The sequence below is a fragment of the Bactrocera neohumeralis genome, chromosome 6 (genome assembly GCF_024586455.1).
Source record: "Bactrocera neohumeralis isolate Rockhampton chromosome 6, APGP_CSIRO_Bneo_wtdbg2-racon-allhic-juicebox.fasta_v2, whole genome shotgun sequence".
Classification (NCBI taxonomy): domain Eukaryota; kingdom Metazoa; phylum Arthropoda; class Insecta; order Diptera; family Tephritidae; genus Bactrocera; species Bactrocera neohumeralis.
In genome coordinates this window covers 77,189,913-77,214,176 of record NC_065923.1, presented here as the reverse complement: position 1 = coordinate 77,214,176, position 24,264 = coordinate 77,189,913, and the positions used below count along the sequence as shown (strand labels likewise).

Sequence of the window (24,264 nt, the reverse complement as noted above, 5' to 3'; positions counted from 1 at the left end):
ATTTCTTAATCTGAAATGTATTTTACTAATAAATAATTTAGTGCTCGAAATATATTTTAAGTTATCGATATACGCATTAATCGATTATAAAAACAATCGAATAATCTGAAATATACTTTGCTAATAAATTAATTAGTGCAAGAAAATATATTTATCGATATACGCATGCTCACAATAATCGATTGTTTACAAAAGTAATCGAATAATCCGAATAATACTCTACTAATAAATAAATTAGTAAATGGAAAAATATATATGGACCGATATACGCTTAAGTTAATCGATTATTAGTTTAAATTTCTTAATCTGAAATGTACTTTACTAAAAAATAAATTAAGAGAAAGAAAAAATACAAATATTTATCGATATACGCTGGAAGTAATTGATTAATTGTTTAAATTTCTTCATCTATATAACGATTACTTATAAAAAACTTGCTGCACCTTATCGATAGTCACTTAAAAAATATTTTTAAATATTAAGTATGATTAATCGACATACAAAAGTAGATTAACTTCCGATTACTTGCTTAAATTTATTGATTATTTAATATATAAATCTATGAACTAAATTAGAGTTAAGTTTTTTTATTTGAGACGTATTACATTTACTTCCATTAATCGATTAATATGTATACGATATACTTGCTTAAATGTATCGATTATTATACAATTAATTGTTTGCATTTATCGACTATTTATTAAAATTATCGATTATATAAAAATAAAAAGCAAAGTGAGAATCAATATACGATTAATAACATAAATTTAGCAATTTTATATTAAACTAATCGATTATTATAAAACAAATGACAAACAAGTTTGTACTAATTAAAAGCTTAAGAGTTTGCCAAACCGACATATGGTATACATACATTAAAAAATAAACTTCCGATAACTTTCTTAAATGTATCGATGACTTATTAAACGAATTATTTATTAAATCCGAACTAAATTAGCGAGAAGTTTTATATTTAACGTATTATATCTGCTACGATTAATAGATTAACATTCGAATACTTTTAAAATGTATCGATTGTTTATTAAATTTATCGATTAATCTAAAATACACAAATATACAAACAAGAACCAAATAGTGACAAATACGTGGTTAATGGCTTAACTTACCAAACCGACATATTGTACAGGTACATTAATAAATCAACTTCCGATAATTTTTTTAAATTTATCGATTACTTATGAAATAAAATATAAACTCATCGATTATTTATGAATAAATCGAAAAATTTACACCAAATTAGCACAAAGGTTTATATATTAAACGCTTAATTTTGCTTTCATCAATCGATTAATATACGATTAATTTGTTAAATTTATCGATTATTTAATAAATTTATCGACTAATATAAAATAAGTAAGAGCAAAGTAAAGATCAATACCCGATTAATGTCTGAAATTTATCGATTATTAATTAAATTAATCGATTTAACTAAAAAAAAATTTGGAAAAATTTTTATTCAGAGCTTATGAGCTTATCAATTAGAAATCTTAATTTTAAACAATAATCTTCATTACCTTTATTACGATTTTAGTAATAGCAACGAAATTTATAGTCGTTTCACGACACTAACTTTTAGATTAAGGCGTGCCTAGATTTTTATAAGGGGTGAGTAGGTCAACAACTGAAGTGCACAAAGGTCATGGTTGAAGCGTTATGGAATATGAATGAGCGGATGGCGCGCACAAGCATAAGCATGAATACAATTATGAACTCAAACTCCATACATATGTATGTACATATGTATGTATATTATAGAATTCCATATAAATATATACATGCATACATATACATACATATATCTATGTTAGTCTATAGAGCTACAATTGCGTGAGCATGCAGCTACATTACATAAACACATATTAACAACAACAACAAAAATCCAGCAAAAGCACAATAATCTTATTCATACATAATAATACTTGTAACAAAGGCTACTAAATATATGAGCTTACACACACGCACACATGCGCTCTCTTACATGCGTACCGGAACTCGCATTGTCCTCCGCGTTGATATATATGAGTGTGTGTGTGTCATTACAATGTCATTGCTAAGCTCTGCACGCATATTCTGTCTCGACACCTCAGCCTTACTGCCACTTCAGCACCGCACATATACGCAAATAATTGTGTTGTTGTTGCTGTTGTTGTCCGCATGCACATCACTTAACATTATTATTATCATTCGCTTATTGTTATTATGCCTTGATATGCGTGTTACTGTCGTTTTGCTGCTTATTTGTTGCCATTTATTGTGGCTTGCATATTTTATTTTCGCGTTTTATTATTGTTTTCACATTGTTGTTGTCGGTTTTGTTGGTTTTTATCATTGTTATCATCATTATGCAGGGCTTATGTTCGTCGCTTAACATATATTTGGTGGATTAGTGTATATGTATGAGTGTGTGTATACATACATGTGTTGATGTAATTTTTCATTGCGCATGTGTGCGTGTGTATTCGTATAGGAAGCGCTATAATCCACCTCGCAGCGCCGGTAAGTAGACAATGAGTTTGACATTAATTTTGCGGTTAGGTAAATATTACAGTGAAATAAATTTATTGTCTAAATTAGCATTTGGATGCCTGCTGACAATTTAGTTATGTGAACTAAGTGTGACAATTATGTGAATTCTAAATGATTTTCACCGAAAATGTCATATTTTATATAATAAGGACACATTATTATACAAAACATCAATTATGTTGCATATTTTTGAATTTTTATCTAAGAAAGGTGAAATAGTTTGAACTTAATTTTATGTTGTTTTAGTCAAAAAACCTTCTGGAATATATTCTACCAATAATAAATTAATGCAAGAAAACATATTTATAGTTATCGATATACGATAACATTAATCGATTAATTGTTTAAATTTCTAAATCTGAAATATATTTTACTAATAAAGATATTAGTGCAAGAAAACATATTTGTAGTTATCGATAAACGATTAAATTAATCGATTAATTATTCAAGTTTCTTAAACTGAAATGTGCTTTTCAAAAAAATAAATAAGTGCAAGAAAACATATTTATAGTTATCGATAAACGCTTGAATTAATCGATTAATTGTTTAAATTTCAGAACCTGAAATGTGCTTTACAACTAAATAAATTAATGCAAGAAAACATATAAAAGCTATCGATTAACTCATACATTAATCGATTAATTATTTAAATTTAACGATTATTTATAAAATTTTTCTTCCAGAAAAAAATCCTCTTTCCCTATTTTATTTATTGTTTCCTACTTATTTCGACAGAACTAAGCAAGTAACACCCATAAAGGCGGTCGCATAACCATTAAAGGAATATAAATTGCTATATTTTAAATAGTTAAGTTAGTCTGGTAGACTAATAAGCCTGAATAATTTCAACAGTCTCCGTGACTATCAGCGACACCTCTTCCAGTCTATCATACTGTGGAGCCCCCAAATGCTTAAAGCGTAGCCTTGTCAATGCGGTACAAGCACACAAGCGATACTCAATTGCTTCACTGGTACCGTGCTCATTGATATTTTCTACAGTTATCTCGATCTGTCAGACCCACGCTACAGGCATGTGTGGCCAACAGACTGTGACCAGTGAGTATTCCAATCAATTTTAACACAGTTTATTCGAACGAATGCCTTAAGGAACTTTGAGAATTTCCGTTCCAGTTTTGCACCCTGTAAATCGCTTCCTCGCATTATGATTTTCCCTGCCATGCTTCTGTACAGATCGTCATATAGACAACTCACGGTTTTTCCAATGTTGAAAACGTTTTTGGATGACAGCCATACACCACTATAGGCCATCTTGTCCACTATCTCATCCACTAACCGATTGAATTATCAATTCTATTATTCGATGTGTCTTAGACTAGTGCTTAATCCAACAAAAATATAGTTAAACATTTTTGAATTAGAAGACAGAATACCCATAATCCGAAACAATTAGCCGGTAATAGAGTTCAGAAAATTAAAAGGCGATATTTTATAACTGTCAACTAACTAACTTTAGGGGATTAAAATCGTATATTTTGGACTATGCTATGGAAAAAATACTTATTTTCTAATATCATAAATGATATTTGAGCCGAAGTTGCTGTCTGATTAATGTTGGTGATAATACATAAATCTGTGAAAATTTTTAAAATAGTGATAAGGAGTGTTTAACTTTTCCAATTAAGTAAGTATCTCACTGGCATAGGAGACACAGACACTTCGAAGCCTCGGCTGTATTATGTTATATAGAGAGGTCCAGACACAAATAGCTCCATATTATTAATATTAAAACCCTAAAGTGGATTACCTAGCATATAACACACTTTATTCATAATTTTAAAATTCTTAATTTATTCTTCTAAATCTATGTCGCCCTCCCTCAGAGTAATCCCCATTGGCCCTAATACACCTACGCCAACGTTTTTTCCAATCCTCGAAACAGTTCTTAAAGTCAATTTTCGGAATAGTTTTCAATGCACGTAGCGACTCAAGTTAATTGTCTTTAATTGACTCAAAACAGTTTCTCCGGAGCGGAAGTTTAAGTTTTCTGAATAGCCAGAAATCACGCGGAGCTAAATCAGGCGAACGCAGGGGTTGTGTCACGATATTGATTGGTCGGAGTGCACCACACCTCGATAATCGAAAAAAACTATCAACATAACGTTGATTTGAGGTAGTTTTTTCGGTTTCGGCTCACCTTTGCTACGATACTCGGGCGATTGATTGTCTGTTTTCGGGTCGTAAGCATAGATTCAAGACGCATCGTCAGCAATAATACGTTTCATGATATCCTGGTAGTCGGAAAGCATTGTTTCACAGACGTTAACGTAATTTTGGAACCAATCGTGCTTTCACATTTATTAGGTCCAAATCATCTTTCAAAATGGTTTTCACTGATCTTTCTGATATTCCAACGATGTCAGAAAGGTCTCTGACTGTTAATCGTCGAAACTCAAGCACAAATTCCTTTATTCGTTGAGTGGGTTTTCACGCGAAATTTAAATTAAAAAGCCTTACTATTTTTTGCCCACGTAGTATATGTTGGCTTAAATTTGTTAAAAACTATAATTTCTTTTCATTGACAAGTATGAGACAATAAAAGGGAATATCATTGGTTTGCAGTTCAATAAAAAAGCAACTGGATAGAAATTGCATACCATCACACCCCTCTCAGACACACAAACGCACATATGCCCTTGACAAAAGTACGACGGAAAACCCCAAATGGCTTGGTTCCAAAATACGCATGAGTCAAAATATTCGCAAAAGAGGTCAAGTGTTGTGCATATGATTAATATTTTTATACAGTGCATTATGCGCACATAGACAAAAGTACATACAAACAAATAAAAAATATAAAAAAAATATACGGTTAATGACATTGCAAACACACATACATGCATATATTGCATGGCTAAGTAGCACAGCAAGCACTTCAGATAAATTATGAATGATATTTGTACATTTTTCCTATACAAAATACTGCAAAAATATTACTTATGTGTATCTGTGTTTGTGCACGCGCCCGTCGGCAAAAAGTAGCACAACAAGTACGTAAGAAAAATTACATTGTTCTCAACACTGTAATGCGTTGATGCACTCGAAAAATATTTGGCTAAGATAAGCGACAGATAATGCGAGCTGTTGTTCGCAACGCAGCAAACGCAACAACAAATATAACAAGCGAAATTCAACCACAAAATATGAGCACTTAAGCTGCTGGCAAATATGTCCGTATGTATTATACATACATCCGTCTGTCTGCCGGCAATATCAAGATACGCGGTAGTAACAATAGCTATGATGAGGCAAATGAGGTAATGGCTGCTTTTATATATTATTTTTTTTATATTTATTCTTCTTTAAATATGCTGCAATTTCGTGAATTTGCATCCCTCAGCAAGAAGCTTTTACTGATCTTCAGTTAAAATTTACAACGCGGAAGCTCCGTAATCTGATTTATATTCACAGAGTGGCTACTTGAAGTTGATGGTTGATGATCCATTGCTATAAAAAAAATTTCATACCAGAACATATCAGAAAGCAATACATGAGACAACAGAAATGAACCTCATTCATTAATGTTGGGGCCATTTTGCTAGAATGGATCAATATTTATATTCTTCGAGGACACATTTTACTAGAATACTTGTACAATGTACATCAAGGTTTGCATCTGACGAGGCACTGCTAACACGGCAGAACTCCTCAAAATTATTTGTGTGATGCTTTTTGGAGATTTACGAAACATTACAAGGCAAATAACTGAGGGAAATGTTCTTATATAAACGCGCTGAAACTTAGAGACGCTAGATCGGGTTTAACATTTTGGGGACACCTATCTGAATACTACTTCAAACCACGGAATATCATGTTTTCCGTTTTTTTTTTTAATGAGTATAATGCTAGAAACATTACAATTTGGGAGACATTAAATTACCTAACCAATGAAATCGATGAGAGAACGAGTGCTGCGTACGCTCTGAGAAACTAAGAGACCATTCCCACGACAGTCGGATCTACGTAACCGGAACGGACCCGAACTAGGACTGTCAAACCGGCAGCAGTCCTCCAATTAACTGCAGTAATTTTTTCTGCTGCTACAACAACAAAACGAATTATGAGACTCTAAAGGCTTAGCCTTAGGGGATGTGTGGTTTGGGACAGATATTCACCATGCAATACAATGTTGTATATAATACTGGAAAGAAATGCTCTGCTTTGACTGTATTTAGATCCAGAATCAGAATCAGTTAATCTGTTCTTATCTGAACTTTTTCGGTTTTATGGATGCCAAAAGTCAAATGAAAGACGATATTGATCCTTTAGGAATCACTTTTAAATTACAATCAGTTCTCGTTAAATAAACTCATATTACATTTTTCAATACAAATGCTGGTTCCAGAGGAATGACGGTTAAAAAAGGGGTCTTAGAAATAAAATTTCTGCACTTTTCTGAGTCTTGAAGATCCAGCAACGGGCACCTTAATTCCCAAAAAATTACGAATCCGACAGAACTTCATATAATACCAAAAATTTGTTAGAGCCGAACACAACCTAAATACCTATATAACCCAAAGTCGACATGCAACATTAATCGGCATCGCATTCGTCTTGTAAAATTTCTTCGCAACAAGACCAATTTCATATTAACCAAGCTTTTCAAACCCAACCTAGGCTAGGCCAAACTATCGAGTGAATTCAAACACATTAAGGGGTTAATAGTAATAGTTTCGGACATACAACCTTGGGAGCTTGTGCGCTAGAGGCTAGCTAGGCTGTTTTTTACCCAAGGAAACCGATGTAACCTCTTCATAGATTCAACCTTACAGTTCCTCTGGTTAAAAACTTTGCTGTCTTTCGCTGGGAATCCTTATACATATACGGTTTTCGTGTTAGAACTATTCCGAAAAATTTACCGCAAGGTGTCAAAGAACTGGCAAAACATATTCATAATAAGCTTGATACCGTTAAATGGTTATAAGGGCATAAGACAATATTTTTCTTTTCTCTAATTTCTAACAAAACTTATACAAATGTTTTTTCTTGAGCGTAAAAGTTTGTGAAGAAAAGCTTACAACGCATAAAAACATCGCAAACTAGTTACTCAAGAAAGCGCCAACATTTTCACTCAAAAGTAAAAAAAAGGAGAGAGACAGAGAGCGAGAAAGGGAGAGGGAGAGGGAAAAAGTGAGTAAAAGTGGCGCAGTTTGGGAGCACGATTACCACTAGTGCATGCATAAAAGCTCGCATCCAACGAGCGCTGATCAATAAATATTGATGCGTCTAAAGAGCGTGTGAGAGCAAACCCACAATATCTAAGAGAAAACCAAATAATTACGAAAACGTAATAAAGAGCGCTATAAACGCTAAACGTCAAATGGAGAATAAAAATATTTTGTTTGAATTTTTTTCATAAAAATAAAAACACTACGGAACAGCAACAAGTGATCGCATTTTGCCGGCTCCCCAACATTGATGACAACAACGTCAAACAGCGCCGTTAGCGGCGCACAAACAAAACTTGGACGTTAGCGGCGTTTGCGTTCGTCGCACGCTCGGCTGCTACCAACAACTTGCCGCTGCGGTTGTTTGACAGCGCGCTTTCGTACTCGTAAATTGCGACGAACGTTTTGATCTTTTTAGCCGGTTTTGCGAACGTCGTGCGCACGTTGGTCAGCCGGCAACGTCGGCGGCGGTGGCGGCTACCTTTCGCAGCAGCTCCAAGCGCCAACTGCGCGACAGAGTTAGCCCAGCGCACCAGGCAAGGCGTCAAACGTTAACTTTTTCATAACGCTAGCGTAGCAATCAGTCGTTCTTGAATTGCGAGCGCGTGCGAACGTTCGGTATAAAGTTAAATTTTGTCGATAGAAATTTTATTTGGTTGCCGAAAAATTGTTTGTGTAATATTTATTTGTATGACGAAAGCGAACATTTAATTTAGTTGATTTATGAAAAATTTATTACGTACAATAAATTTACGTTTTAATTTAAGTGAACGGCAGTGGTGTGAGAAATATACACAAATAACTGCAAAATTAGTGGCGTGTGTTAAAATCTATAATATATAGGGGAATAGTCGAAGAAAGCAAGAAAAAAATTAAGTGAAAAGATAAATTTGAATGTGCCGGAAATTTTACGAATTGGGTATTTTGGTGAAAAATTTGGGTAGTTTTGTGAAACGTTTGGGCATGCAAATGCTGATTGTGTCGGGAAACTGAAAATCATTAATTAGATATTGCAGCAATTTCACGTAAAACTTTGATATATTAAAATAATAAGAAATTTGAAACAAACAAAAAAAAACCAAAAAAAGTAGTAAAATATAATTAGAAAATAGCAAAAATAGAAGCTACTCAATCTGATTGCAGTTTTACGATACAAAAAGTTTGTGTTTTTTGACTACCCACAACTGTATGGAAATGGTTTAAGCACTGTGAAAAAAAAATAATTAAAAATAAATAAGAAAATTATGTAAAAACAAATATACAAAAGCACAATCTTATTAAAAATTTAGTTAGAAAATATTGAAAGAGGTAAGTCTACATAATACTATTTTTTTTTAATATAATAAATTTTTGAATTTAATCTGTAAGTACTCTTTGTTATTTTTTTTTATTTATTCGGGTCGACAAAAAATTTTTTGTTTAATTATATTTATCTTTCGCAAATTTTTTTCAATTATTTTCCCTCTTGAGATTTCCAAAATCTCCAAAATTTTGTCGAAACTTTCAACGCACAATATACATATGTAGATATCCATTTTCTTGCCAATAATAAATTTTGCAAACAACAGGTGTTCCGCAACAAAAATTTTGAAATAAATAACAGTGAAAAATATACGAGCACAAATCTTTTAATTAAAATATAAACTCTTAAATACATACTACGTGACAGAACAAACACACAGCTTTACAAAAAAAAAATTTTTTGTTGACCTGGATGTCTCAGCAAATTTTAATGCTTTAAGTGTCCAAATTACGACCTTATTCATGAAAATACTGAATGTGCTCTTGTGTTTAAGATAATTGCATATCTAATTAATTGATAAATATCAACTTACTAAAGTGTGACCCATTTTAACGTTCCTTTCCAAAAAAAAAAAAATACACAGAAACTGATTCTGATGATTCCATCGGCCCAAAAAAGTGCACCAAATATTTCATTTTGGATGAAATGGCAGCTCTCCTCTTCAGGTTGCTTTTTGTCCCAAATGCGGCAGTTTTTCTTATTTGCATACTCATTGAGCCAGAAATGAGCCTCATCGCTGAAAAAAATTTGGCTCGTAAATGTCGGATCTTCTTTTCAAGAGCCCATAGAGCGACCCGATGCCGTTTGGAAATGTTTCCGGAAACTGAAACTTGTTAAAAGTTTCTGTTGATAGTCGAAAATTTTCTAGGCAAACCACTTATGACCAAGTTTAAAAGAAATTGCGCAAGATATGTTGACAAACTGTCAGACTCTAGTTGAAAATTTGTGTACTACGCCATACTATCCGTTATAAACTGGATAAAACTTCGGATAATTTGTAAATTATAGCGAGGAACAGAGAGAACGGTTCAATCAGAATTTAAAACTGTTAAAAGTATGACATCAAGGTTGTTAAATTATCATATAATGAAAGATTACTGCTAGTTCCTAAAAAAATATTATCGACTGGAAAGTTATAAAAAAAAGCTCATAAAAGACATTTTATTGAAATATTAAGTTAAATCTCGTTCCTGCAAATTTATCCTGCAATCCATTTGAATGATGTTATATGCAGAGCTTATCGATTGTACTTCCCATTAAATAAAAATATATTAGAATTTGTGTGAGCTGAGTCGATTAAGCCATACCCGTTGATTTGTCTGTATATACGCTAGCTAGTCCCTCAAATTTAGAGATATCGAATTGAAATTTGGCATACATCCTTATCTCACCAATAAGCTGTTCTGTTGGTGGAGTTGCTGATATCGGATCATTATAGCATAACGCTGACATATAAAGTGATCGACTAAAATGAAATTCTTGTATAAAAACCTTCAGATGAGGTCCTCGACCTCTAAGTAGGATGACAAATGGAGTGATCTACTAGTATATGTTTTTGGAAAATCTTCCCAAATGGCCTTTTTCAATAACGCTCTTATTTGGCAACATTTAATTGTTGTATTGATTGCTTTCACTATTTTTTTTTTAATAATTATAAAATTATATTTCTCGGCTCAAAATCCGTCTCCATTTGCGGTTATAAGAACATTACGACTATGAGATCTTCAAGAGTAACAGTCGCTGGAGCGATTTAAATATTTTTTAACGAATATATAAAGTTTTTTGTCGAATATACCATATAATAAATAGCAGTTTTATATATATATTATATATATACAAAATGTATGTATAAGTTAAAAAAAAATGTGAATACTATTTTTATATCCTTCCCGTTAAAAAAAACGCGCTTTAATATAATATATGCGTGTATAAAATAATTTATTGAACTGCCATAAATTATACACCGAAAAGCAGCAGAATTCCCAACAAACATTAAATCCGCCGCAGCAGCCGTAGTGCCGCAAGCTGCACAGTAGCGCTTAGAAAAATCATAATGGTGTTGAGAAACTAATAAAAAACACATAAATAAATAAAATAAAAATAAATAATAAGAAAAAACTTAAAAGCGTTGCGACGCGCTGTGAAATGCGTAAAAGCAGCAGCGGCAAAATGCGCGCGTACGCATAAACACACACACACATATGTATTTGTATATAGAGATAAAAATTCAATAATCAACAAATACTAGTACAAAAACAAATTCACGGAAAAAAGGTTATAAGAAAAGAAACGCACGCTAGCAAGCTGCCATGGCAAACACTACACTCAGAGATACCCACATTAGATTTTGAAAAGTTAATGTTAGTTGTTTTTGTAGTATTTCTATTATTCCCACTTTTGTATTGTAGTTTTTGGTAAGTGAATGCGAGTCACTACGTTTACTATATCAGACATCTCCATATTATGTTCCTAGCCAGCATATGTACATATGTATGTATATAAATATATTTGTTTGTGTGCCGGTGTGAAGGTAAGCGGCGCAGCGCTAGTATGTCGCTGTGTGCTTACTTACGCATTATACTATTTTTCTGTAGATAAGATAAGCAAATAACACGTATATGTAGTACTGAGGTAAGCGTTGGAAACATGCATTGTCGATATGTATCTGTGTGTATGATGTATGAGTACATCTCCACGCAATCGAAGTGAAGCAAAGTGTGATAAAGTTATTTTTTGTATGGAGTCATGCTGATTAAAGGCTGTTTGACTATTTGATTGACTATTTTCTCAAATCAATTTCGAAGAAAAAGTGAAACATAAAAAAGAATTATATTTTTTAAAATAATTTTTTCGATTTAATATAATTAAATATTCTAAAAAAATTAAAAAAAAATATAAATTTTAAAACTATATTTTTATTGTTTTATAATTATAGAAATACAATTTCTATATTTATATATTTTTCCATTATTTACAGATTTAAATGAATTAAATAACTTTAAAAGCAATATTTAAAGAATTACAAAAAATATAATAGTAATAATTTAAATTTTTTGCAATAATTTTCTAGGTTGAATTTACTCGGATGAATGTGAAATAGTGATAGAGATAAATATTATATTGGAAAACGGGAGCCAATAAGTGATAACCGAAAAATAGGTAACTGCAACAATCGGTAAGTTTATGAACCATAGGATTTAACCCTACCATATATATGTACATGTACATACAACATACATATATAGTATATGGTTGATTTACTTATTTCTGATATTTTTAATAAAATGTATATTTCTGTTTTTCAAAAATCGAAATTCCAAAACAATTTTCTGAAATTTGATTGTTAAAAAAGTACTTGGAAATTGTAAATAACGCAAAATATTTAATTATTCATCAATATTTAATTTGTCGCTTTCAAAGTAACCCCCAGCAGATACACTTATGACAACAATATATCCATATCCATTTTCATAAGCACTTTTTGGGATTGCCTCTAGCTCCTTCAGCGAATTTTGTTTCATCTCTTCGATTGACTGAAAACGGGTTTCACGGAACGGCAATTTCAGTTTGGGGAAGAAAAAAAATCACGCGGAGCCAAATCTGGTAAATACTGTAGTTAATCGATGGTACTCATTGAGTTTTTGGCTTTAAATTCAGTAACAATCGTGGCTCGATGGGATGGTGCATTTCCTTCGTGTAAAATTCATTAATTTTTCTTCCGCTGTTCCGACCGTTTTGACGGATGTTCTCACGCAACGCCTCAATACGTTCAAATAGAACTCCTTATTGACCGTCTGTTCCTCCGAAACAAATTCACGCTGCACCAAACTACGAATATCGAAAAAACAATGAGCATCACCTTGATTTGATTTGGTTTTTTTGGTTTCGGCTCGTTTTCCCGTCATTCCAATGATTGTTGACTTGTTTGCATGCCAACCTCATAAACCTACATACATATGTCTAGTCGACAGTTATAATGGTCCCCATGAATGTGGGATCGCGATTCGCACGATCAAGCTTGTCCAAAGATAATTGTTTACGATACTCATTTTCAAACAAAATCAGCTATATCGGGACGAGTCGAGCAAGAATGCGTTGCATATCCAAAATATCCACCAAAATCATTCGAACGGACCCGTCAAGCTTTCTTGCCATCTCTCTAACACTTACTTAATGATGAAGCACCATATCCTTCACCTTTTTAATATTTACATCAGTTGAAGAGGTCGAAGCTCTTCCAGAACGAGGCAGTCGTCAACGATCCCTCGACCGTCTTTGAAGGCTTTGTACCACTCGTAGGCTTGTGCTTTTGATAAAACTGAATAACCATAAGCGTACTTTCGGCCAACTTTTTAGATAGTTTTAAGAGTGTTGTCTTAATAATAAATGATAAATCCTCGCAGCTTCGTATTTTAAAAGTTTTTAGAAATTTTTCAGTATGGCGAATTGAACAATCAACTGGTATAAATACAATATAAATAGAATATCAAGGTTTCATACGAGTTTAAGGAGACATTCACATACCCCACTGTTATTGCTTTCACTTGAAATTTATTTAAGAAAACTGAGATCAGAAATAATATAGTAGAGAAGTGGCAATCGATCATACATATTCTGAGAAGCTTACAGTTGATAGAATTAAATTATATTCTATTATACTTAAAAAATGATGCTGTAAGTAATAAAAGATTCTGGAAAAGTACGAAACTTTACAAGTTTTGAATACTAAAATAAAAACTCGATATATATCTCGAAAAAACCAAAAGGAGGGTCCTTGACCTAAATTAGTTTGCCCAAAAATATAAGTCTTCCTCGCCATACAACGAACTAGTGAAATATTAAAAGATATCGATAATACTTAAAGACTGAAACATATCACATTTTGGGGGATAAAATATATTACGAAAATACTTAAAAAACAAAATATATCACATTTTGAAGGAGAATTGCCCTGAGCCTATCAAATTGAACTCCGCCGGTTCTGTTATTTTCGAAATTTCAATGTAAGACTGCTCTCTGTTGGAAGGGCAAACACTATATGGAACTTTTCAACTATATATTCGAAGATAAAAGATTGTTCAAGAGTATTTATCACTAATTACATGAATATAAAAGTTGAAATATAATTATGCTCATTTAAGAAATTTAAGGATCTTTAAAAGTACCTTACTGTCAAGGTGAAAAAGTTCATGTTTATAAATATTGCTGGTAACTATAATAATAATGCATAATTTTTTGCCAAATAAAGCCATAATTTTCCCCCTCACTGAATTGTGTTAACAAACAGCAATTTTCACCGATGAATGCTTTTTCGATGTGTTGACAAATTTCTGGATATATTTTGTAAATGAAGTGCCTCTAATAACATGTTCATAGCAACAGGCCATTATGCCGTGCATACATATACATATGTATGTATATTATTTTTATACAGATATTTGGATATGAATATGAATCTGTTTTTTACACACGAATGAAATGTACACTTGTGTAAATATATTGGTATATATTTTTTTCTGCACCATACGGCAAACAAGCACCCATATGTACTTACAGGCATTCATTTGTATTTATGACGACCAATAATTGGCAATCGATTGATCAATATGCCTAGCAACAATCACGACAGCAGCGAGAGCAGCAAACAACAAAAAAACTTTACAAAAAATATTAACCAGAAAACAACAATAAACACACATATGCATTTTCGACAATACACGCTTATTCATATTTGTGTATGTATGTGTGAGTTTATGTTTCGACAATACTGTTATTGTTGGCGGGTAGAAAAACTACACTGGATTTTTTATTTGGTTTTTAATTTTTGCATTTTTTCTTAATTAAATTTCTCATATGGTTTTTATTGTTGTTCTTGCTGGCGGTTATTCGCTGGTTATGGTTTTGGTGACTGTAAGCTTGCGCTTGTCTGTGGTAGTGCGTATGCGCTGATATCGTCAATAAATTGAGAATTAATTAATATAACGAAATGACAGTTTAAAATTTGCGCAAAAATTTGGCAAATAATAATTAATGAAATTTTGTGTTTTATAAAAAAATAAGAAAAAAGAATATAATGGAAATGGTTAACCTATGTGAACGCTGGCTAACGATAGCAGCACGAATTTAAGTGAGCATATTGAAGAGGAAGATATACTGCGATGAGCAGAAAATAATAAGACTTTTTAATTTTACTTAACTAAGTTTTAACTACTGTGAGCAAAAATAATAAGGATAAGTAATTAATTAAAATTTAACTAATTTAATTAAAATTTACTTAATTTAATTAATTAAAATTAAAAAGTCTTACTATTTTAAATTAATAAAATTTTAATTAAATATAGAAGGTCTATTTTTTGTTCACAGTACATAGTTAAAATTTAATTAAATTAATTCATTTTTAATTTAAATTAAAAAGTATATTAAGAGAAAATATTTCTATCGCATACCGAGCCCAAAAAACCATTATAGAAGTGGTCTAATTGTACCAGGAACTTATCAAGAGATTAGATAACTACAATTTTTTTTTAACCCGAAAGAAAGCCCCAAACCGGCACATGCGGCGCACTAAAATAACCTAAAGCTAAGAGACGTCCTTTAGTCTGGCTAATTTCACTTTAGAATTTGCGTAAGTCTTGTTCGTAACGTGGTACTACGTTTGTTTTTACGACAAAGTTACTGTAGAACCTAGTTCTAGTTTCAAAACTTAGGATCTCAATTTATTTAACGTGATATTCAAAGGTATCCAGTGTTACACTGCCCTCTTAGTAATCCAGCTTATCTACATACATACATATATTCCCTTCGATAAGAAATCAGTTTTGTAAGAGTTTCAGCCTCACACAATCGCCGTGAAATTCACTATTGATTAGCTCTAAGGCTTATTTTATATTTGTGGCAAGATGTATGTAGATATTTCATATCAAGACGCTTTAAAGCACGTTTAAATCATTATATGAAGAAATTACATGCTTTTAAGGTCTTAACTGTAAAAAATATGGAGAACTGTTATCATTTCCAGATAAACACATTTCTGAGAACTGGAAGATCTACATACAACACAGCAAATACTTAAGGTACGGAGCCTAAAATTTGAAGTTATAGTTTGTAATGCTTCTGAATAAGCTTGTTTTTATACAAAACTTAGCGAGAAGAAAAGGGTAATAAAAACACTATTTCGAGTACAACTTAGAACCAACAAACCGCACGTACATAAACCCCGAAAATATGATTACTTAGTAGCATTTCCACGAAGTAAAGTCATAAAACACAAACCTGCTTTAATTTTAAGCTACAGCTTGAGCTTAGCTGAAGGTTGTGTGCACTCACATCTCTGCAATCAGCGACAGAAATAACAGAAAATTACATGGAATTCTCATACACACATACAAAATTTACATACATAAAACCAAAAAATAAGAAGCAGACACGAAAGAAATATACAAAAGCGTTTTTAAATAATAATTAAAGCACTAATGAAATGACAGCGCTGAATACGAAAATCACTACACAGACACGCTAGCAAACGGCTAAGCAGCGCTAGCGCCGCCACCACCCCCACCAAAGACAAACGGCCAGGCAAAAATACAAAAAAAATGCTTTTTTACAAACAAATCAAGCGCGCAATCTGAAACGCGCTGACTGGCCGGCCGGCCGTTCGTCAAGCGTACGTTCACATTCGTGCGCTCGGTGCCAAACAGCAGCTACCAAATTCAATTAACGGCTTGTTGTCAAGTTTGCCTTTTGTAGTTATTTACGAAAGTAATGTTGCTGCTGGTGGAGTGGTGTATGTGGTGGATGAGCCAGCGAGTTATAAACATGCGTTTGCCTACCTGCCTTGTTGACTGGCAGAAATTTGCTTTCATTTCCATTGCGTGTTATGAATATGTTTTTGTTTATTCATGGCACTAGGAAATACTGAAATCGGAGTGTGCGACTTTAAACCTGTAATGGCTAACTAACTATTTCCGTCGGAGAGCGAACCCAAGTGACCGCCTGATAATTGGTTTAATAGAAGCTAAAGTGTTGAAACGGAAATAAACACTCACCGGAATAAAGGGACTGACAGACTAATTGATCCTGGTGACGTACAAAGAGTTCAAAGTGATGGCTGAAGGTTTTCATGTTTCCGAAATTACAGTTATTAAGGGAAATAAGAAGATGGGAGAATTTCTTGGTAATATTTCTTTACTCTTGTTGCTCATAAAAGCATATGAAATATATGGAGATGTCATTGATATCTACTCTTTCATGTAAAACCGTGCAAGTGAAAAGGGTTAAGAACTTTGAAATAGTTATGAAAACATGGACCTTATATGAAATTTGGACGAAATTTTGTCGTTCGATTCGTTAACGAGTTCCAGGCGGTTAGTGAAATTGAAAATTACAGATTATTTAACTAAGCACTAATAATTTCTTAGAGTTGCGCTGTGGTTGTGATTATATTTTGGAGCTTGTCCAACTGTCAGTAAGAAGTGAGGTTATGCGAAGCATGCTAATACTTAACACAATATTTCAAGTAACGATACTAAAGTATACAGGAAATCATTTGAAATTTGAGAGCCCAATTTTATTTTCAACTCTTTTTGAATTCCTTTTTCCTTGTACCTTGTCACTGAGTTTCTGCTTTTGCCGCTTGAAAACCAATTAGTACCAAGAAAATTTTCTAGCAACTTCCCGGTAATTAAAAAAACTATTGCATATACTATTGCATATACATCGATATGGGTATGTATACCTACATATATTTAGTATATACTATATATACATTTACTTACAATAAAGGTGTAAATTAAATGAAATTGATTTGTCACAAGTATACATACATACTTAGGTTGAAAAGAAACTAGTATTAAAAGTAAAACGGTGTTAACATAACACCCTAACTATAGGTGTATAGCATATGTATATACATACATTTATATAAATAGCAGTGAACGCAATTGGAGTAACAACCTCAATGAGTGAAAAACGAGTTCACATCCACTTTATTGCAATAATGGAGTCACATTTTGTGAAGTTTCGCCTTCGCATTGACTTGTTTACTTAAATGACAGTGGAATTGACGGCATTAAATACTCGAGCAACTACAACCTTTTCCTTATCTCTGCACAATTTATCAGATATGGTCGATGTGAAATAACAAAAAACAAACAAGAGGGAAACAAGCATAAATATACATATATGTATATGTATGTAGTAAAATTACGTGAAAAGTGTGTAAAAAAATATGTTACATTTATAAAAGTGTCGTTCACATTTTCAACGCGTATCTAAAGGAGAGCCATAAAGTCGTCTGGAGTTTATTGCACGGCCATGTCGAATAAAATGTGTAAAATAGGGAAGTATTAATGAAGAAAACAATAAATAAAACGAATAAAATGTGACTCTAGCAGAGCTGTAAGTTACATGAGTAGAAAAAATTTAAAAAATAACTGTTATTAGAATTGTATTTTGAAATATGGAAGGGTCTTATAGCTCCCCTCAGTGAATCTTATTAATAAAAAGCTACCAACGCAGTTTTTGAAAATTAATACCAATGACATACAAGGTCATTCATTGAATTTGGCATTATAACGGACAATACGATATTGTAAATTTGCCTCAATACACCTAATATTTTTTACATAATTATATCGATTATCTGATTTTGCTGACTTCGGTATAAAAATTACTTTTGAAATAAGATTGTTCCGACACCGGAAAATAATCTAATAAAATAAAGTTTATATCCACTTACAAATCAGAAAATCAAGTTTTTTATAAATATTTTTTTATTTTTATTTTTTATTTAATATGTAAACTTTTAATATACTTTAATAATCGGCGTACCTCATTTCGAAAAGTTTTTGATCTTGAGGATTCGAACTATAGAAATACCTGTGGAAAAAGGTGCCTGGCGGTGAAGATAATTTATTATCTATTTCATATACAAATATTTTTTATGTAAAAATTTACAAATTTATACTTCACAATTGCTTAAAAAATGTAAATAGTATTAAAATCTTATTTCTTCAATAGTTACCTGAAAAATATAGTATTAAAAAGGTCTTGCGCATATTTCATGTCGATCGGTCTAGTCTTTTCGGAGAAAGTTTTCTCATCGAATCTAAAAACAGCGTTTCGAGAAAAACGCAATGAAAGTTTTGGAAACCAATTACACTAAGCTAAATTTTTTTTAGTATGGTCACACCTCCGAAAATATTTGCCGGATCAACTATACATTTTTGAGGTATTATTTTCAAATAGTATATGTAAATTCCATAGCTATGCAGAAAAAAATCTATTTTTGAAATTCGTAAGTGGATATAACCCTTTAAAACCAGATTTATAAAAAATTAATGGAATTTTATTTAAAAAATTTTAGTTGAATAAAAATTTCATATTTAATACGTAATCGCTTATTAAGTTTCCGATTTTTTCAGTTTAAACACAACACCATCACTAATGTGAAGATTGTGTACAGTTCGAAATATTATGCATAAAATAGTGTATATTTATTTTATATACAATATCAAAATTTTTAAAAACAAAAGAATAGTACTCACCAAAGCTATCACCTGTTTCTTGCATAGTGCTGCATATGAAAATTAAGAGGCCTTTGTTTGCAATATTGGATCTCCATTCATTGCATAGTCAAGGAATTTATCGTTTATATCAATAGACGAACGCATACAACAATTACCGCACTTCACACTTTTACCACTAATTAATTTTTACTATATTTTGCTTTTTTTAATTACTTACACGCTTCTAGAAACTTCCACGCACTACCGTAGATTATACCGATATACGCACGAACCGAACCCGACGCGTACTCACATACCATACATGGTATACGAAACGATACCCGTTCATTACTATGCACGTGGCTCTTCACGACAGATTTTTATTAATTTTCGATTTGCAGGGCACATTTTATTTTCACTTTTTTTTTGACTTCTATTAAATATATTTTTCAAAAATAATAATATTAATAAATTTATGCAATAGCACATTTATTTTACTACTTATTTGCCTGTTGCCCGGCTTTGCATGCACGCACACAACACACACGAACGAACCCGTACCGACTGCGCAAAAAATTTCCATTCCAATTAGATTTCGCACGCAACTTCTTTCAACCACTTTAAAATACTTTTTCACTACACTATTTATACACTTTTCACTTGCACTGCACTTTAAATACTTCACTAAACATTTTAAAACACTTTTAAACATATTTTATTAATTAATTATTAACAATTTATTGTCCAAATCGCAATTTTTACACTTTAGCAGCAGAAGCAACTGTTCACCAAATTCCAGTTCTTGCAATGAGTATGAAGCCAAACGGTAACACATTCCAACATACTCACGCTGACTCTCACAGCCACTCATCAATACTTTTGATCTCTTAATTAGTGTATTACCGCAACAACAGGCAGTCTCTCACTCCACTGCTTGATGTTTGCTACAGTTTCCAACAACAAACCAATTATGTTTCTGCAATTATGTACATACATACGTATATAGTTCAGCGGCAGAGAAAGAAGAGTGCATAAGCAGTAGAAATGCGTTGCGAATATTTTGCATGCGTGCTTCTTCTTTTTGCTGTGTTTCTTTTCAAATTGTGTTTGTTTTGCAGCACCTGCAATGAATGTAACAATTTTGTTATTACAGAGAGTTGGCAGAGGCAAGTAAGCAGTGACAAGTTGGAAATATTGGAAATGTAAATAAGTATGCGGTACGTAAATATATTTATGTGTGCATGTAATTATAGAGAGCTGTATATTTCTTTACAATTGATTCACATTCAAAATTTGATGAGTATAGGAGAGTACATACATATGAAGTATATAGTGGAAGTCAAACGGAGTAATATGGGAAGTTCGTTTGTTTGTATGATTGAGCATTCTTTCGTTGTTGGTATTCGCTATGGAATTTTATAGAATTACATAGAAATGTGAATGTTGGCAATGGTATTAATAGTTAAGTTTCGGAAGTTTTTTACAGTATTAAGTCCTGACTTATAATAAAGATATTTTTATAAAGTTTGATTTAGTAATTTAAGGGGTTTCAAATTCCGCGGATTATAACAGATAATGCAAAAACTCCTTTCATGAAATTCAACATCAAACCGCAGCAGGTAAAACGAATTTTTGTTTAATACTGGAGTGAATTGGGTAAAAATCCTTCACAGTTGATTTGTTCTGCCCAATACTTTTTGCAACTTAAGGACAACAGACAACCATGTAATTATGCAATTATAATAAATAAACATATGCGTGTATGTATGTATGTATGTATGTACATATTTATATGAAATTTAAAAATTCCAGTTGGTGCGGTTACTGCGGTTTAATGGGTCACGGTGACATCTGTTACAGACATATTGACTTACATATGAATGTATATATACATATGTACATACATATGTATGAGTATGCATACTATAAATGGCAATATTGAAAGTGACACATAACAACAAAATAAAAACAAGTGCAAGGGCATGAAATGTAAAACTTCGTAAAAATACGAAAAACGGAAAAAATAAAAAAGCAATGGAACAAAATTTTTTTGATAGGCATGTTTTTAGTAAATTCAAAGAAAATAAGAAACTTTTTCTGGTGGGTGGTGCAGGTGGGTTATATCCACTTAATACCGAATTATGCGCATAATTTGGTCATAAGCTGCAATATGCGAGTGAATTATTTGATTAAACTTTTTTTTTTAATTAAACTTAATTTTTTATATATTTTTTTAATTAAGATTAAATTTTAATTTTTTTTAATTAAAATTAAATTTTTTTTTAATTAAAATAAATTTTTAATTATCTCTAATTTTTCTATTTATTTACTTGCTTATTATATCGACAAATACCAAAATCATTACTTGCTTTTTCATTACCAACACTATTCCATCCTCTATTGTACTTATTACTGCCACTTGTATTTGTTGTTGCTTATTTTGAATTAACAGCTTTTTGTGCAATTCTCTGCTCTTTACAATCTTTGCTTTACTTGTTTATTTTTTAATTGTTATTCGGTTTTTTCCATAATTTCCAATATTGCCTTTTTACTTTGCAATGTGCTGCGGCCTATTGTAATTAGCCTCTAGCGCTAAACAACAAAGCAAAAGTTATAAAAAAATGTAGAAAAATACTACACAAATAAATAATCACAAAAAGGTCGTAGCATAATAAAACTGGGAAGTTGGTGATTTTTTTCTTGCTGCGGCACTGAGTGGTTTTCAATAGCGTGAAATTCGCTTTAATGCAAAATTACCGCCTTTTTCCGACTTTAGCCTTTTGCAATTATTGTTATTGCTATGATTATTATTTTTCTTCTTTTTTTTTAGATATTAGTTTCGCATAGGCCTATTGATTATTAAGGCCATGCAAAGCTTTTGTGCCGAGCTTTTGTGCTGAGACTTTGTTACTGTATTTGTTGTTGTTTGATATTGTTTTGATATACTTGAAAGTCTCACAAAGCAAAGCAAAATTTATTCGCTAAAATACTCTACTTTGAATGAAGTTTTAGTTAGTTTATTTAACTATTGTATGTACATATGTACATATGTATGTACATATGTATATATCGATATTTTTATCTATATATAAATATGTACATATATTTCACAGAAATCTTCGTTATTTTGTACTGAACCTGTTACAGGCCACATTAAAACGTTATTTTCATGCTATCCATCATCTGATCAAATTTGACCCGGACTGACAAAAAAAAATATATATATATTTTCACATATTTTATTATGAAACTTTGAACCGCTTTAAACAAAAGCTTGGTATTGTGATATGAAAGTATTTTCAACTAATAACTTCGTCTTACTTGAATCTATATTCAGTATTTAAAAGTAGAGATTCTCTTGGACAAATATCTCCCAAACTGGCTGTCAAAGTAAACACAATTATTTGACATTTACATATATTGTACTCAGTATTCTTGAAGAAATTACCAACCAGAGACTTTATTTGGATCACTTCTAAATTTATCGAAATTAATATCTGTCTCGGAAAGCACTTAAAAGTTTCTTGAACAGAAAAATTTCTAGAGGGTTGTCTGTCAAACTGGCTGTCAAAGAGAACCGAAGTGTTTGACGTTATGCTTTGAAGAACTATTATCTAAAAGCTCAACCCAAACCACTTTCTACATACAGTAAAATTTAGCTATATTTGACAGTTATTAATCAAAGGAGTAAGATTTATGATAATATTTTCGAATTTTAAGCCGCTCTTAAGTGTATTTTATTCGCAAAAAGCTACGTTTTGACATCTTGTCGAAAATCTTGACTAGTCCTTTGATCATTACCTGTACTAATCATTTCACGGTAGGCCCAGAGAACATGCTATTTCGACAGGGTCGGATCTTAGGGTAAGAGGTATTTGGTATGGAGGGTCAATTCTTTATAACTAGAAGATTAACCTGCTACAATATCGCAAGGAACACTGTAGATTCTCGATTCGGTGAAGATTGTAGTGGCTTCAGTGTGAATGGCGGTCAATGCTTGTCTGAAGTCTGTTGCGTCTGTAGACTGGTCGGATTATGGTAGGAGGCTGCTCCGCTTCGAGCAGACGACGGCAGGGATACTTTTTTCCCTCAATATCAATATCGTACAATCAGCTGCGTATGAAGTAATGGAAATTTCCACTTTTGTTTGCGGGATTTTCGAAATATGGACGTTAAACAGTATCGCGGAGAAGAGATCACCTTCTGGAATCACCTTTTTAATTCTTCTTAACCTAGAATTATGTGGAATCACCTGTTTAATTATTTTTAATCTAAAATGTTTTCTTTATTTAGAATTAATTATTCTTCTATTAGAATTCTGTATACGAAGCAGTACCGGTGATTCCCGACCGCTTAGATATTGCATGGTTCACCTCTTCAGCCTTCGAAGAATCGTACATTGTACGATATTCTCTAGTTGTGTTGTAGGATTGACTGTGTTAAAAGCTTTTGGCAAGTGGAACGCTACTAGGATCGTCCCATACCAGACAAATTTTGGATTTAGGTCACGAACTATCTCGATGTTAATTCTACTAAGTGCTGTGGCGGTGCTGTGAAGTGGCCAAAAAAAATGTTGATGATCTGCTAGACTTAGGTGTCGCGTGAAGATCGGGAGTAATAAGGTCTCAAGTGTCTTCACTGCTGGGGAAAAAGTGTTAACGGGCGATATGACTCCCTTAGATTGCCGCGTTTAGCTGATTTTAGAGCGGGGACTACTTGGTCG

The 24,264-nt window shown here is 32.2% G+C and overlaps 2 protein-coding genes across 6 annotated transcripts in view; one reads left to right on the top strand and one right to left on the bottom strand.

Moving 5' to 3' along the window:
• LOC126763094 (cysteine-rich motor neuron 1 protein) overlaps positions 1-24,264 on the bottom strand; it is a 372,079-nt gene that overhangs the window by 211,131 nt on the left and 136,684 nt on the right. Inside the window, exon 3 of the mRNA XM_050480299.1 lies at positions 19,581-20,662. The gene's annotated coding sequence lies outside the window, so the exon portion shown is untranslated. The remainder of the gene's footprint in view (positions 1-19,580; positions 20,663-24,264) is intronic.
• The window catches only part of LOC126763091 (uncharacterized), a 178,846-nt gene continuing 166,695 nt past the window's right edge, over positions 12,114-24,264 (top strand). For 3 of the 5 annotated variants that reach the window (XR_007667555.1, XM_050480297.1, XM_050480294.1), the window contains exon 1: positions 12,114-12,211. The gene's annotated coding sequence lies outside the window, so the exon portion shown is untranslated. Of the gene's footprint in view, positions 12,212-20,694; positions 20,759-24,264 lie in introns of all 5 variants that reach the window. The other 2 variants (XM_050480295.1, XM_050480296.1) reach the window with 2 other exon arrangements.